This window comes from Oxyura jamaicensis, chromosome 22 (assembly GCF_011077185.1).
Source record: "Oxyura jamaicensis isolate SHBP4307 breed ruddy duck chromosome 22, BPBGC_Ojam_1.0, whole genome shotgun sequence".
In the NCBI taxonomy this organism is placed as follows: Eukaryota; Metazoa; Chordata; class Aves; order Anseriformes; family Anatidae; genus Oxyura; species Oxyura jamaicensis.
The window spans coordinates 3,069,804-3,083,143 of NC_048914.1; the positions used below are offsets into that span (position 1 = coordinate 3,069,804).

The 13,340-nt window shown below is 42.1% G+C and overlaps 1 long non-coding RNA gene across 1 annotated transcript in view; it reads left to right on the plus strand.

The window, feature by feature from the left end:
• The first annotated feature begins 281 nt into the window (after positions 1 to 281).
• Positions 282 to 13,340, plus strand: part of LOC118177455 — a 127,836-nt gene continuing 114,777 nt past the window's right edge. The window contains exon 1 of the long non-coding RNA XR_004755804.1: positions 282 to 339. This is a non-coding gene — a long non-coding RNA (uncharacterized LOC118177455). The remainder of the gene's footprint in view (positions 340 to 13,340) is intronic.

Consider the following 13,340-nt stretch of genomic DNA (forward strand, 5'->3'; position numbering starts at 1 on the left):
CAAGCAGATTGCCGCAAGGACTATATATACTCAACACTTGTCCTATCCCAATCTACTTGCTCTTACAGAGCCTTTATTCAGCCAACAAACAGGTATTGGAGTTCAAGCAGGCAAATTCTTGAAGACCTTTGCTCCCTCTGCAGATCGAAGCTTTTAAGTGAAGCCAGTGATGCTGCGCGCAGGTGGATGAGCCTTTCTGCTAGTTCAGCTCTGGGGCTGTGAAAAGTGCTAGGCTTGTAGATCTGCAGCCCCTGCAACAATCCACATCTCTTTTCAGTTTTCCCCTTTAAGGCTTCACACTGTGATTTGAGTAAGAGTCATGGGACTCCCAGGTTTTGGGTAAGTTTGACCTACAATTAATATGGATCATCTAATTTTGCAGCACCTGTTTAATTGATGCAATTAGAATAAAGTGCCTGGACTCACCTGGTGCTTTGAGCCCTGCTGGGAAGCAGTTGCATTTGCTTTTATTTCTGCGTGACTTTCTTTTCCATTTCATATTATGCAACTTCATTAATTAAAGTACCTTCCTCTTACAAATGCAAAGCAGCTTTCAGTGCTGAGGGCCATTGGGCTGAATGTGCCCAAAAAGGTATTATACCAACACATACGGCATTAAGGACCAGATGAGATTATTAACAAGTAATGGTTAATTTTCTCCCAATTAGTGTGCTGTGGCTATTATTAAACCTTCTACAAAGGGACTTCTATATTCCAAGTCACAATACTGTTCTTATCGGCCACTTCCAAGCTCTGACAGGTCAGTCAATGCTTTTCTGACAATAATGGAACATTAATTCAGTCTCTCTTGCCCCTGTGAGTTGTATTTGGCAAAGCCAAGGTGCAGTAGGAACTGAAAATTGACATTTCAGCATTGTCTGAAGGCAGGGCTCCTAGTTTGCAGATGTGTCCTGAGCATACATGATGCACAGAGGGGAATTAAGCAGCCTTCTCATCCCAGGATCTTGAGCTTTTTTTATGTACTCAGCCTCCCTCTGAAGTTCGTATGTGGAATTATAACTAAATTTAGAGTTGACTGAGCTAGCAGAGAGGCAAAAAAGCCAGCTTATACCCAGAGCTGCTGTGGGGCTGATTTCCAGCCCTGCTCACTTACAAGGTAAAACCAGCCACAGACCTTAGCAATAAAAATTGTACCAAAGAAATCCCAAATTCCATGTGAGCTTATCTCTGTCCTTCCATGTTGTAATCCAGGTACAGACTCCAGAGTTTAATCATTTTGCTTCAAGAATCATTTAACAGGAATGAGAACAGTTTGGCATATAAATAAATAAATCTGTGAGATTGTTCTTTCCTTGGCACGGAGGTCAACTCTGCTGACAGGATGCCATTTAGAAGAAAAAAAGCAATACAGGAGGTGGCTGGAATGTGCTCAGTTATATTCTGAAGGATGGTAAGACCCTGTCCCAGACCCTGAGGATTGGTATATGTATCTGGAAGGTGCACACAATTTTGAAAGAAGACTTTTTCCCTGGACTCGGTCCCTTAGCAGGTAGCTTTATTAACTCGTAGAGCAGTTCTTGTACAGTCAGAGCAGAACTAAATGCCAAGTAGAAAGACCCCAGCTGAGCTCACCTCTGTGCAGTCTCTGACACAAGCAACTGCAGAACAGAGCAGATAGAAGGGCTGAAAGGAAAAGGTTAAAGCTAGTCCTGAGCAACACAGCGTGCAGGGACAGAAGCCAGGGCTCGCTGCTTCAGTTCAAGGCTTCAGCCAAGCCACAGCAATGTCCCATGCCGGCTGATTGTTTTGGAAGTGACATGAATTTGTGGTTACACTGCACTCTGATTTCATCACTGCAGTGCTTGTAACAAGCATGTTCCTCTGAAAGAGCTGATGTAAAGCTCGGCCTCTGAATTGTCAATTCAAGGGCAAGTCATCCTAAAACAGTACTGCCATTAAATTGCTTTGGTTGTCATGTCGAAGGCAAAGAGACGTGAATTAAATAGAATATATTATCTGCTTGAGCTAAAGTTCATGAAGTGAAGCAGGGGGGAGGTCAATTGATGCCAAAGTATTTGGGATCATCTGGGCTGTTACTCTTGGTTTAATGGTTATTAGGGCCTAACATCTTAGCGCAACAAGATTACATGGACCTTGATCCTCAAACTTGATTCGTGCACGCTATTATTTCTGTTTTAATGGTGGTTTTGGATTACAGCCTAATAAATTAATTTGAATCTAGTCAAAAATCCCAAATCAAAAGGAAACCTAGTGTCTAAAAACTTTGGAAAAAGGTGATGTGAAGATATAGCTGTGGTTCAGCAAGGTTAAATGCCCGCAAGTATGCATGGAGTCTACTCTGAATCACAGCGATATATCTGGTATGAAGTGCTGGGAATGATCTCTGGAATATGGATCGGCAAGAGCTGCTGTGCTATAGCTAAGCTTCCTTAGTTATTAACTGAATAGCTGAGCTCATATTTTTTTCCTTCTGGCTGACTTTCATGTCTTCCTTAATCGAGACAGGCCTAGCTGCTCTCGCATTAGCTGGGCTTGGCTGGTGTGACTCAATTATACCAATGCAACGCGGCGGCGAGCCAAGCCCATGAAACCAAACCTCCAGCAGCCCAAGTCAGCTCATCGGATGACAGGGGCCAGCTTCTGCCCCGCAGTGTCTGCCTGCAGGGTTCTCTGCGTGCTGCCATCCAGCCTCTCGTTATGGTGATCGATTCGAGGGGAAAAAAGCCACTTGCAGAGAAATTCAGGCTGCCTAGAACTTTGTGTTCTTTCCAGACAAATATTGTCTCATTAAGGAAGTAAACAATGATAACATCTTAAAACTTCAGCTGGGATGTGCCTTTGAATAAGATTGAGTCCTGATTTTTTCTTTTTCTGATAAGCTTGGAAAATCTCCAGAAATAACTAATTGGCTTCCTTGGAATCTGTTGAATTCCTTTGTGTCCTGAGCAAGTTTATCTTTGGAGCTCTGTAATAATGTACCAAACGAACATTTTCTCCACTGATTTTATGAGTGTGAGCCACTGCTCTGCCCAGTAACCTTTATATATAGGATCTTCCATTAGGAGTTGTTCAGGACAATGTTCAGGAAGTCTAGGCAGCTTGTGATGCAAGTCTCTAACACGTGTTTTGTGAAACCACTGAGGTACTACAGTTAATCAGCGGTTTATCTTGAAGAGGAGGTGCACATCTGCAGGGGATTGTCATTCTGCCTCATTTGAAGGGGACAATTTTTATGGCTGAGGCAGCCTGCAAAGTTGTGCTGATGTGCTCTGGAGTCCAACAGTGGCACTTCCACTTGGTCGTGAGCCCGCAAGATCTTATACCTCACCTCCTGTTGAATTGTCTGACTTATTCCAGGACAAATCATGAGGAAGGCTACAAGGTGGTACTTCAGGACTGCAGTTAGCCGTCTGCACTAAGGGGCTCCGTACATTTCCAGTGCTCCCATGTTCCCTAAATATCCAGCTCCTTGGTTTCTCTCAGTGGGCAAAGCTTTGACTTCAACAGAGTTAGGTTAGGGAAGGAAGTAGTGCTCAAAAAAGCTCTTGAGATGGACTGGGGACCCCAGTGGGTGCAGATGAAAAAGTGAGACCTAAGGTGCCCGTGGGCATTGCACAAACACGCTGCACAGGGAAGAGTTCTCCCCTAAAGGCTCGGAAGATGAAAGGAGAGTGCAGGGGAGAGCTGCGGTTAGTTTAGGGAGAGATTAGAAATGCTGTGCTATCTTATGATGTGCTTGGAATAATTATTAATCGCATGATTAAGTGTTTGATGTTCTTCATAACCAACTTATCAACATGTTCAACATTAATTTTGCTTGTACTGCTTTATGCAACTTTCATGCCCCATAAAATGCGTGTTAAGTACTAGGGATGTTTAATAATGATGTTTTTCACTAGGGCATGATTGTAAAACTCCCTTGGGCTAAAAAAAAAAAAAAAAAGATGAAAGATAGCTACGGCAAAACTTTCATTGACAGGTTGGATGAGGAAACAGGCCAGCTGCTATTTGAGAAAGGATCTTGAAACAAGGTAAATGGTAAAGGAGCTTTTATTTACTTTGTCAGTAGCACAGATTTGAATCATCATCTAAGTCAAAGTAGTGTCTGGTTTGCCTTGCATTAATATTAATGTGACATAAAATAATTATACTAGGTATAATTAATTATGTGAAAGGCTCATTAGTGGTGAATAATGAGAAACCTGATTCAAAAGGAACAGACCTTTTTAGTTATCTCTTCAAGATGTGTCCTGCATTGCCTGTGATACAGCAGGAATGATTTTCTCTGGTCATTTTAGGATGTGTATATTCATGTACATACTCAGCACTGGCAGATGTTAAGTGGGTAACAAATGGATATAGCTTCCTTTGAGCTGCTCATTGACAAAATGAGATGGGGAAATGCTCTGCTTCAGAATAGCTGTGGAACATATAAAAGCTTCAAGCAATGTTGTTTCAGATTATTACACCAATTTTATGGGCCAGTGGAAAGCAAAAAGTCTATTTCTCATCCTCTGTTCCTCGGTATAGTAAATCAATAAATAACTAATGGCAGTCACTTTAACTTCATCCCTAACGGATTGTTGTCCTGTTATTAAATGTGAGCAAATTGAAAATCTAACAAGAATAGAGGAAAAATGATCTTGCATGAGTGTTAGTTACCCCAGAACTGCTGGGAAATATGAAATATAATTCAGGGTTATTGTTTGATGTAAATATTTGCAATGTAATCCAAACATCAGTACGAAGCACTGGAGAGAAGAGTTTGAACGCATCATCGTGCTTTATGATAATAATAATAAAATTGTACTGGGAGTGGGTTGGTCTTGAAGTCATGCGAAGGGCAGCGGTTGGCGTAGGTGAGAGTGGGTGGCCCAGGGGATATTAAAACCAAGGAGGTACTAAAATCAAAACTAAAATAAAAATGAATTGCACATTTATTCTGTAGTTTCAGCTAGGAATATAACTTGCTTTCACTTCTGGCTGTAATTTGATTTTATGCATTGCTATTGAGCAACTTCTTTGTTTTAACCTAGCTGTCACTTTCGGCACTTGATAGGATGGTTTCCTCCTACTATGTGGTTTACACTAAGCCTTTGTCTGTAATGTGTTGTTTTATAAATATCCCTGATGTATTTACAATGTGCTAAAATTAGCTGCAGAAAGAGAGCATTAATCATTAGCCATGTCTGATATTTCACTGCACCATCTCTCAAAGAGGCAGGACTGTCCGCACAAACTGCGAACCATTGCCCTGAACTGATGTTTTAGCTGACTGACCTTCCAACTGTGATGACTTCGTCATAGAGAACCGCCTCATAACCCACTTAACCAAAATGTTTTCCAATGCAGAGAATTCGTTCTTTTTAAAGAAAACTTTAAAAATGCAATGGGAGGTCATCTAATTTGTCCCCATCTTCAGAATGTTACTCATTTTTGCAGAGAGCGCCTGTCTTCTGTCTTTCACCTATTTCTACTCTTACAATGAAAACAGTTCAATCTCAGAAGAAAAAGGAAAAAAAGCCAACATAGCAACAAAATTCACAATTGATACTTGTCTTCAGCAGGGTTGCATCTGTTTCTCCCATTGGCTCAATCAGTCTTTGAGGTTGCCTTCATTTTCCTTCCTAGTAGGGACAATTGTTCTTCCTGATGCCCTGCAGACAAAGGGGCTATTGTCTGCACAGCACAATGCAGTGCCAAGCAAGGATAGCTGAGCTAGCTTTAAAAAAATAAAATAAAATAAGCTAGCTTACTAGATGCATGGAGTTTCTCCAGCATCTGATGGCTTCTGATACTCACTATAACTTTTTTAGAACGTGATTTTTTGGGGCTTAGCACTGTACGAAGCCAGTCTTGCCTAGTTTAATTCACATGGTAGGGGCTTGCAGGTTGGTACTTAGTAGGTATAATTGAATTTAGAGTGAAATCAACGTAAAACAGAATGAAACTTAGGAAGGAGGAATGTGATTTCACTGGCTGAACATGCTAGGTCAACTTTGCATGGTAATTTTAACAAATTGCCAGATTGCTTACAAGGGAGAGAACTTTCGCGGAATAATTTAATGTATTTGACAACATTGCAATATGCAAAGGTTTTGTTCCTGCAACTGAGACTTTATCTTGCCGCAGTGCCAATACTTATTATTCATCTCTTCTTGTACATAAGGCTGGACCTTCTGTCTAACACAGATCTCTTCAACCTTCAAGAGCTTGTCAAGAGTACTCAAAAGTAGGACAAAGCCGAGTACTGTCCTAGTAATGTGTTGCAGCATTTGGTTTCAGTTTCCTGCCAGTCTGAATCCTAGTTGGATGCATAAACATCTCTGTGCAGTCATAGTAGCAGTGTCGCAGTTCAACTGCATGCAAATAGAGTGGGTAGGTCCTAGGAGTAAGTGTCATTGCTGGGTTGTTTCTCACATTAATTTGGTTTCAACGCTAGAAATTCCCATGTCAGAAAGAAAATGGCTGTCATTAGGGTTGTACACAGCTGTGACCTTGCTGGCTTGTCATTCAGGGGCTGAGATGTCTAAATTTCAGTTCTAGCTCAATAAATGAAGTTTATTACTCTGGCACCTATTGCTTTGGAGACCCTCGTCTGGAGAATAATGAAGATTTTTCCAAGTTTCTTGATGGTGGTACGTGTAGCAAACTTCCTGCAGTTGCCCTTCGGGTGACATTTCCTTGCTTTGTGGGCACGTCTAGTATGATATAATAGTGTCTTACAGCATTAGCATACTTAAAGGAGTTTAATGAAATAAACAGAAAAATAAAATGTTATAATCTTTTATCACGTTAAATATAATCTAAAATTACCTGCTTTTTTAAAAGAGATCAGGGAAGAAAAAGTTTGGATATTAAACCAGATAACCAGCAAAGATAGGGGGCATTGACAGTGTCTTTACAGCATGATATGAAATTAAAAGTATTTTACATACAAGGAATTTAAGAGAACTTTCACAGTATAAACAAATCTACATTTAAAATTAAAATCTGTTTAAAAATAAATATCTTCAAGCTTTGTGCACATCATTATGAGGTTGTTTCCTCCCACATCTTTCCGTGCCTTTCAGTGGCTTCAGTATCATAGCTTTTACTGTAAATGAGCATTTGTTTTCAGTAGAGTAAATACTGATGTAAACATGACATGAATGTGAAGGATGAAACAGGAAAAATCTAGGAGGAAACACTTAGGTAAACTTAGTGTCGAAAGATTTAATGAGCACGCTCATTTTCAAATCATGCATTTTACAGCGAGAGAGATAAGGCTATGCGATTGCTGTGGACTCTTTATTTGGTAGGACTCCAGGCCCTGTACAGAGGGGGGTAATGATGTTTGCTGCCTAGTCAGAGAAGAACATTTAGAAGGAAAAATGTTGATTTTTGTCCTGCCTTCTTCACTGTCTGTTCTTAGGCATTCTGGAATACCCTGTAAAGCTGCATTCATGAACTTTAAAATATTAAAATATTGTTGTGCATTTTTCAGAATTAATATTTGGTTATTCATAATTAACCTCTCATTAAAATGCATTGTTTCTAAATCCCATTAAGAATATTCATAATTAACTGAGCAGCTGGAGTGGGCTGCCTGGAGTTGCAGGCAGCAGTGTAACGAGTTATAGCAAGGATTCAGCTGCAATGCAGGAGAAGATTCAGGGTGGGTGGGGAGTCATCCACAATTTGGCACATAATTCAGAATTAATTTACATTGAGTTGTCTTCCCATATCTTCAGAGCAGAGCATTTTACGTTAATGTATGGTTTGGCATCAGTAGGCTTCTTTGCCCCTCTCCCTTTCCATCTGGGAGAAGGAAACGCTGCCCCGTGAGCCTGAGTACAGGAAGGAGTTCAGGAAGGTCAGGCTGTGAAAATGTGACGTCGTTTGTCCTACCGGCATGGGGGACAAGTGCTGATGCCATCATTTAGCTGCTGAATTGCTGTATCTCTGCCTTGCTGAGATGGAATGGGAGAAATGCAGCGAGATAAAGAGCGTCTGAGGGTGGGTGAGATAAGATGCTGATTGAGTAAAAGCTAAGATGCTACACCGACTTCAGACATTTTAAATTAAACTGCCCCGCATCTGCTTTCAAGGTTAGGATTTGGTTGGAAGGAGAAAAACAGTAATTCCTAAGGAAAAGGATCTATTGATGGAAAAATCAGCTAAGAGTAAAAAAAGAACTATCTTCAAGAAGTGCCAGGGAACTGGGACAATATTTGCTATGAGTGCTTTGCATTTACAACCCCAATATGAGTAAAAACCCTTACTTTTAACCTCAGCCAGAGGTAGTAAAGGCAGGTAGGGTAGTTGTCATTTCACAAGCAAGGGAAAGCAGATGTAATTCAGGTAAGTGACTTATTTCTGGTCACACACGCTGCCTCTGGCAGAGTTACATGAGTTTCTGCATCCAGGATCTTTAGTTTTATTTCCCTTTGCTGCTGTGTTGAATGAATGTGTTCCCTGATGATCACCCTGCACAGGCTGCACTCTCCACCTGCAGGCACTGCCTGCTCAGAGGTGGAAATAAGGAAATAAAATTAAAATCCTACCTTCTAATAAGAGGCTAGGAGGCTGTTACAGGCGGGGAAAAAAATAATTACCAACAATTCATATACTGCAGGTTGCTTTTCTGCTGTAAGCAAAGAAAAGGTTCTTTAACCATGGCTGAGATGAAAGAGCTTTGTGGTGAAACTGCTGTCAATTAAGTAGGTCTTCAAAATAGAAATGTTAGGAAACATTTTCCATTTGTCAGCTGAGTGTCCGTGTGCTTTTGATTAATGCATAAAACGAAACAAATGTTATGGGAAAATAAGCCTGCTGTGTTTATCTATGTAATTCTTCATCTATCACTCCACGCCGTGAAATCAAGTGCCATCAATTCTCTGGATGAGGTAATCAGTGTGTGGTTCCATTTAATCCATCCATTATTTTTAACCTTGACGTGAAGTTTCTTGATGCTGCTTTTTTCACCCTTTTCTGTTAGTTTTTCTTAATTGCTTGTCTTGGCAGCAGGACGTTTCAGCTGTCCCAGTGTAATCTACAATGCCCGCTGGGAATGTTTCAACAAAGGTTTCTGCAGAGTCAGCCTTTCTGAAAATAAAGCAGATACCGAGGTTAACATAGGAGGTGCATGCCTTGAGGTCACATTGTATTTTTTTTTAAAAACAAATATAGCAAAGACAAGATTGCCTTGAAATTCTGTCTCTCCCTGGGTACTGTGAAAAGAAAAATCTTAGGTGATATTAAAGTGTTGCTTGGATATTTGGAACCTAGATTTTGTGTTTTTTTTTTCAAGTTATGATACTTGTGTAATCTTAAAAACTAATCAGAAAATTTCACCCTGAGTCATGAGTTATAATGATAAATAACGTTCTGGTCATTTTCTCCTATTTGTTCCACTATTTGTGTTTTTTAAAAGTCCTGTTTAAAAGGCAATTCCCTCCTTTAAAGGGGAATGAAGAGAAAACCACAGCTTAGAGCTGGAGACGTTTGTGCTGCTCAGACACACATGATAAATTTCACAGAGATTAATTCTTTGAAACGAAGCAGCCTGCTGTTCTCAATTGAATCCAATAGCTGCCGTGGAAGGGCTCTCATCAATCATGCTGTTTTGAGACATTAATAAAGGCGTTTAAGGTGTTACAGTTCATCTCAGGCCCGGAGCAGCCTGCGATATATGTGTCCTTCCTGCAGCAAGTGTTTTGTTAAAGACCAACCTTCTTAAGATTTATAGGACAAACATTCAGCCTACTGCTTGCAGATGGGCTTCTAAGATAACAGCAGTTCTCCCATTGCCTCATTTCAGTGAAGTACTGAGAGTTAGTCCCAGTATACCTACACTTCAACATCTGTCTTTGCCAAAGCTGATGTTCTTGATGTGTAGGATTTCTTAGGCATCAGTTTTCCTTCTGTTGAGATTTGTCAAGTTACTGTAGAGATCAAACGCTGCTCGTAGAACGGATGTCAGTTTTCAGTGTGCATGCATGGAATTAAAATAATAGGAGGATTTAAAGTTTGGAGTCCTGCTTGGGTGCAAACCCATGTGTGCTGGCTGCAGAGCAGTCAGGACCTGGAATTCTTTTCCTTGCCAGTGTGTTACTGTCAGCAGGGCTCCTTGCTGCTTCTGGAGATGCTGGGCTTGGCAGCTGTACGTGGCTGCAGCCCAGGCTGGGTAACTTGATGGAGAGAGCGGCTCCCACCTCACCAACATGCTGGCGGTGGTGCTGCATGTGCCACCCTGAGGTGGGCGGGTGAAAACTTGGCAGATGAATCAACGTGTTTGAAGTACTGTGTAGTGAAGCTGTGGGATTCATCGCTGTGTGAAATTAAACGTGCTCGTGTTCTAAAGGTGCTTGTGTTCTTGTGTCTGATCATGCAATATATAGTAATCTCATGGTAAAGGGTGTAAAGTAATTCTTTACAGTTAAATGATCTCACATCCCCACATACAGTTTTGCACAGGTTTATACCACTGGATTTACTTAGTGTTCTCTAAATGACCTCATCCTGTAGTATTTTTTGCCTCCAAGTCCTTCGAGGATTAAATCTTGGATCTGCACTGACAGACAAACTTTATTTCTAAGCCATCTGTTTCAAGCCCTTTCCTCCCCGCTGTGCCTGATGTGTTATTTCTGTAGAGGTTGAAATATCTGCCAAAAGAGGTGTAAGGCTGCCTGTGGAACCTCTATTTTCAGGTGTTCCTGATTTAAGTCCTTTTTGCTCAGGCAACCCTCTTGTTCCAGGTTTGCTCAGCTACTACCACTCCTCTCTCTCAACATGATCAGTGAGAACGTGGAAGGCAACCTGGGAAATGGACTTTGTAGTCAGATAGGTCCTGTTATGCAGAATAAAGCTGGTGTGTGCGGCCCCAGATCTGGGCTCCATTTGGTTGGAGGCACTCAGAGACGATGCATCGCTGTGACCGGGTACCGATCTGACACCGGTCTGCCTTTGGGAGGATGTGGTCCTGTGCAGGCTGCTCTGGGATGATTACCAGCCTGAATAAAGGCTGTCACGGCCAGGGAATTGCAGACAATCCTGGCCCCATGCTTGGACATCTCTCCATCATCAGCAGAGCACTGAAGCACGCGCTTAGCTTTGTGATCTGAGCCCCTTCGGAAGCACTTTGACAAAGAGCGGTCACCGAGGGGGTGCCTCTGCTCTCATTTCTGAGACATCCGAGGTTGGCTCCCTGCAGCGTGGTGCCCTTAGCTCAGCTCTGACTGCAGATAAAGCATCGGGGTTCAGCACAACGGCACGGTATCTCCTCGTGGGCTGCACAGCACTCTTCCTTTTTTTCTGTACAGAGATGCTTACAGCCTGAGTTTTGCACGTATTTACTCTTACAAGGATAGCACGTTGTGTATTCCCAATACGTCATTACTCATAATCCCAGGCGTTAGCAAATATTAGGATAATTTGCTAATTACTTAATAATGTGCTACTAATACCATGTAAGAGAAATGAATAGCAATGCGAGCTGCTCCCAAGGATAACCGATGAGAAAACATAAGTGATGAGAAAACAGTGCTTGTTCTCAGCTCCTTGTCTGGCAGATTCCAATCAAAAATTCCCTTTTCTACCAATTTAAGTGATTTTTAAATCAGCCACACAGTGAGACCCGTTCTCTTTTTTTTTCTAGACTAGGGGATACCACTGGTAACTTGTTCAAAAGCTGATGTCACAGAAAATTACCCCCTTAATTGACAGCAGGGGCAGTTTGTTAGGTGTTTAACTGACGGCTTGAAAGGTCGAGCCACTGCTGCTGTGCGCTTCAGCATTTCTCCAAAGAGCTGACCTTACTGAAAAGCACCCTCTCATCCTGGGCTTGCAGGTGAACACACCACCAGGAAAACACCCAGCTCGGCATTTCTTTCTTGCAAAGCAAAGGTGTTTTTTTTTTTTTTTTTTCTCAGAGGCCAACGTTAATAACTCTAAATCAAACTCGGAAAGCAAGCAACAGCAAAGAGCAGCCTCCCCGATTTTAACAGATGTGTAGCTTTGGGAATAGGCTATTTCCTGCAGACCGGGAGTTTGGGATCGTACATGAAAGAGGTGAGGAGGCTGCCTTGTGAGCACAGATTGAGTTTGTACCAAAAGGTTTTGTCCTCAGGCTGCACAGGGCATTAGTTACAGAAAGCTGAGTTTTAACACCTTTCTCTTCTGCCTTTGCCAGCCGCTTCCCTTGGGACTTTGGAAAGATGGCATAAAGTTGCTGCCTCGCTTTACCCATCTGGAAGGCTGCAAGGCTGAACTCTCCCGTGCTGACTGTGCAGGCCTACTTGGGGGATTAGTTAGTGCTTTCAGAGTGGTTTGTAAGTCCCACGCACTAGTCAGATAACACGAAAGCAAGCAATAATCTGATTTCTTCAATGTGTGCTGCTCAATATTGAGTCATTCTTCTGTAACTTCGCATCTGCCACAGTGCACAGTTGTTCCTGCTTCTCTTCATGCATGGCTTTTGCTCCTCTTTATAGGACAGGGACAGTGCAGGACTCCAAATCAGTTTTGGTAGCTTCCTCTCACTGAATCTCACTTAATTTCCAGAGCCTGCAGAGCAGATTGGGTTCCAGTTTGTAGGCAAAGAAGCCCATGTTGCTGTTGCATATGGCAGAGGCAAGGCTGGGGCATTTTGTTAAAGAATAAGCCGGGGATGTGCAAGCTGTAATTAAAATCCTTGTGTTACCATTTTAATTGAATATTCATGATGGGACTGGAGCAGAACACGCCCTAGATAATAGCATCCTTCTGAAGAGGCCGTGCATGGCAGGCTTTAGGGGTGAGCCTTACCCAAAAGGAGACAGACATCCCTCCATACGCAGCGTCCAGCAAGTTGTCTGTGCACCACGGAATCACGCACGCATTTTGCAGCAGCTGTCTCATCCTCAGACCAAGAAACAGCCTTGTGCAAGGGAAGCTGCTGTATTAGTCAGCAAGGGCTCCGCGAAGAGAGTTGGTTGACAAGTTCCTATGAAAATATTCCTGTTTTTTAAACAGCAAATGGTTTGTCAAGTAAATGGAAGCTGGCACGGATTATCCTTATTCGCTCACGAACTGGTTTTCAGAGGTTTAAAAACTGGCACGAGTATGAAGTGCTCTGAATTTTTAATTTGCAGGGTTTGGATTCTTTTTTTTGAAAAACTGACAAGGAAAGATAGGGGTGTGTGGCTTTGCCAAAGGGAATACAATTTAAATTCATACCAGAACCTGGAGCCATAGTACATTGCAGCACACTGAGGCTTACGGATGGGCACCTCTGGGTGTCAGACGTGGATGAACTCAGAAGCAAGCTCTTTTGCCCAAGCACCAAATCAGCCAAGTGCAGGCCAGCTCTGTTCTGGAAGTTGTATCTGACTTAAAAT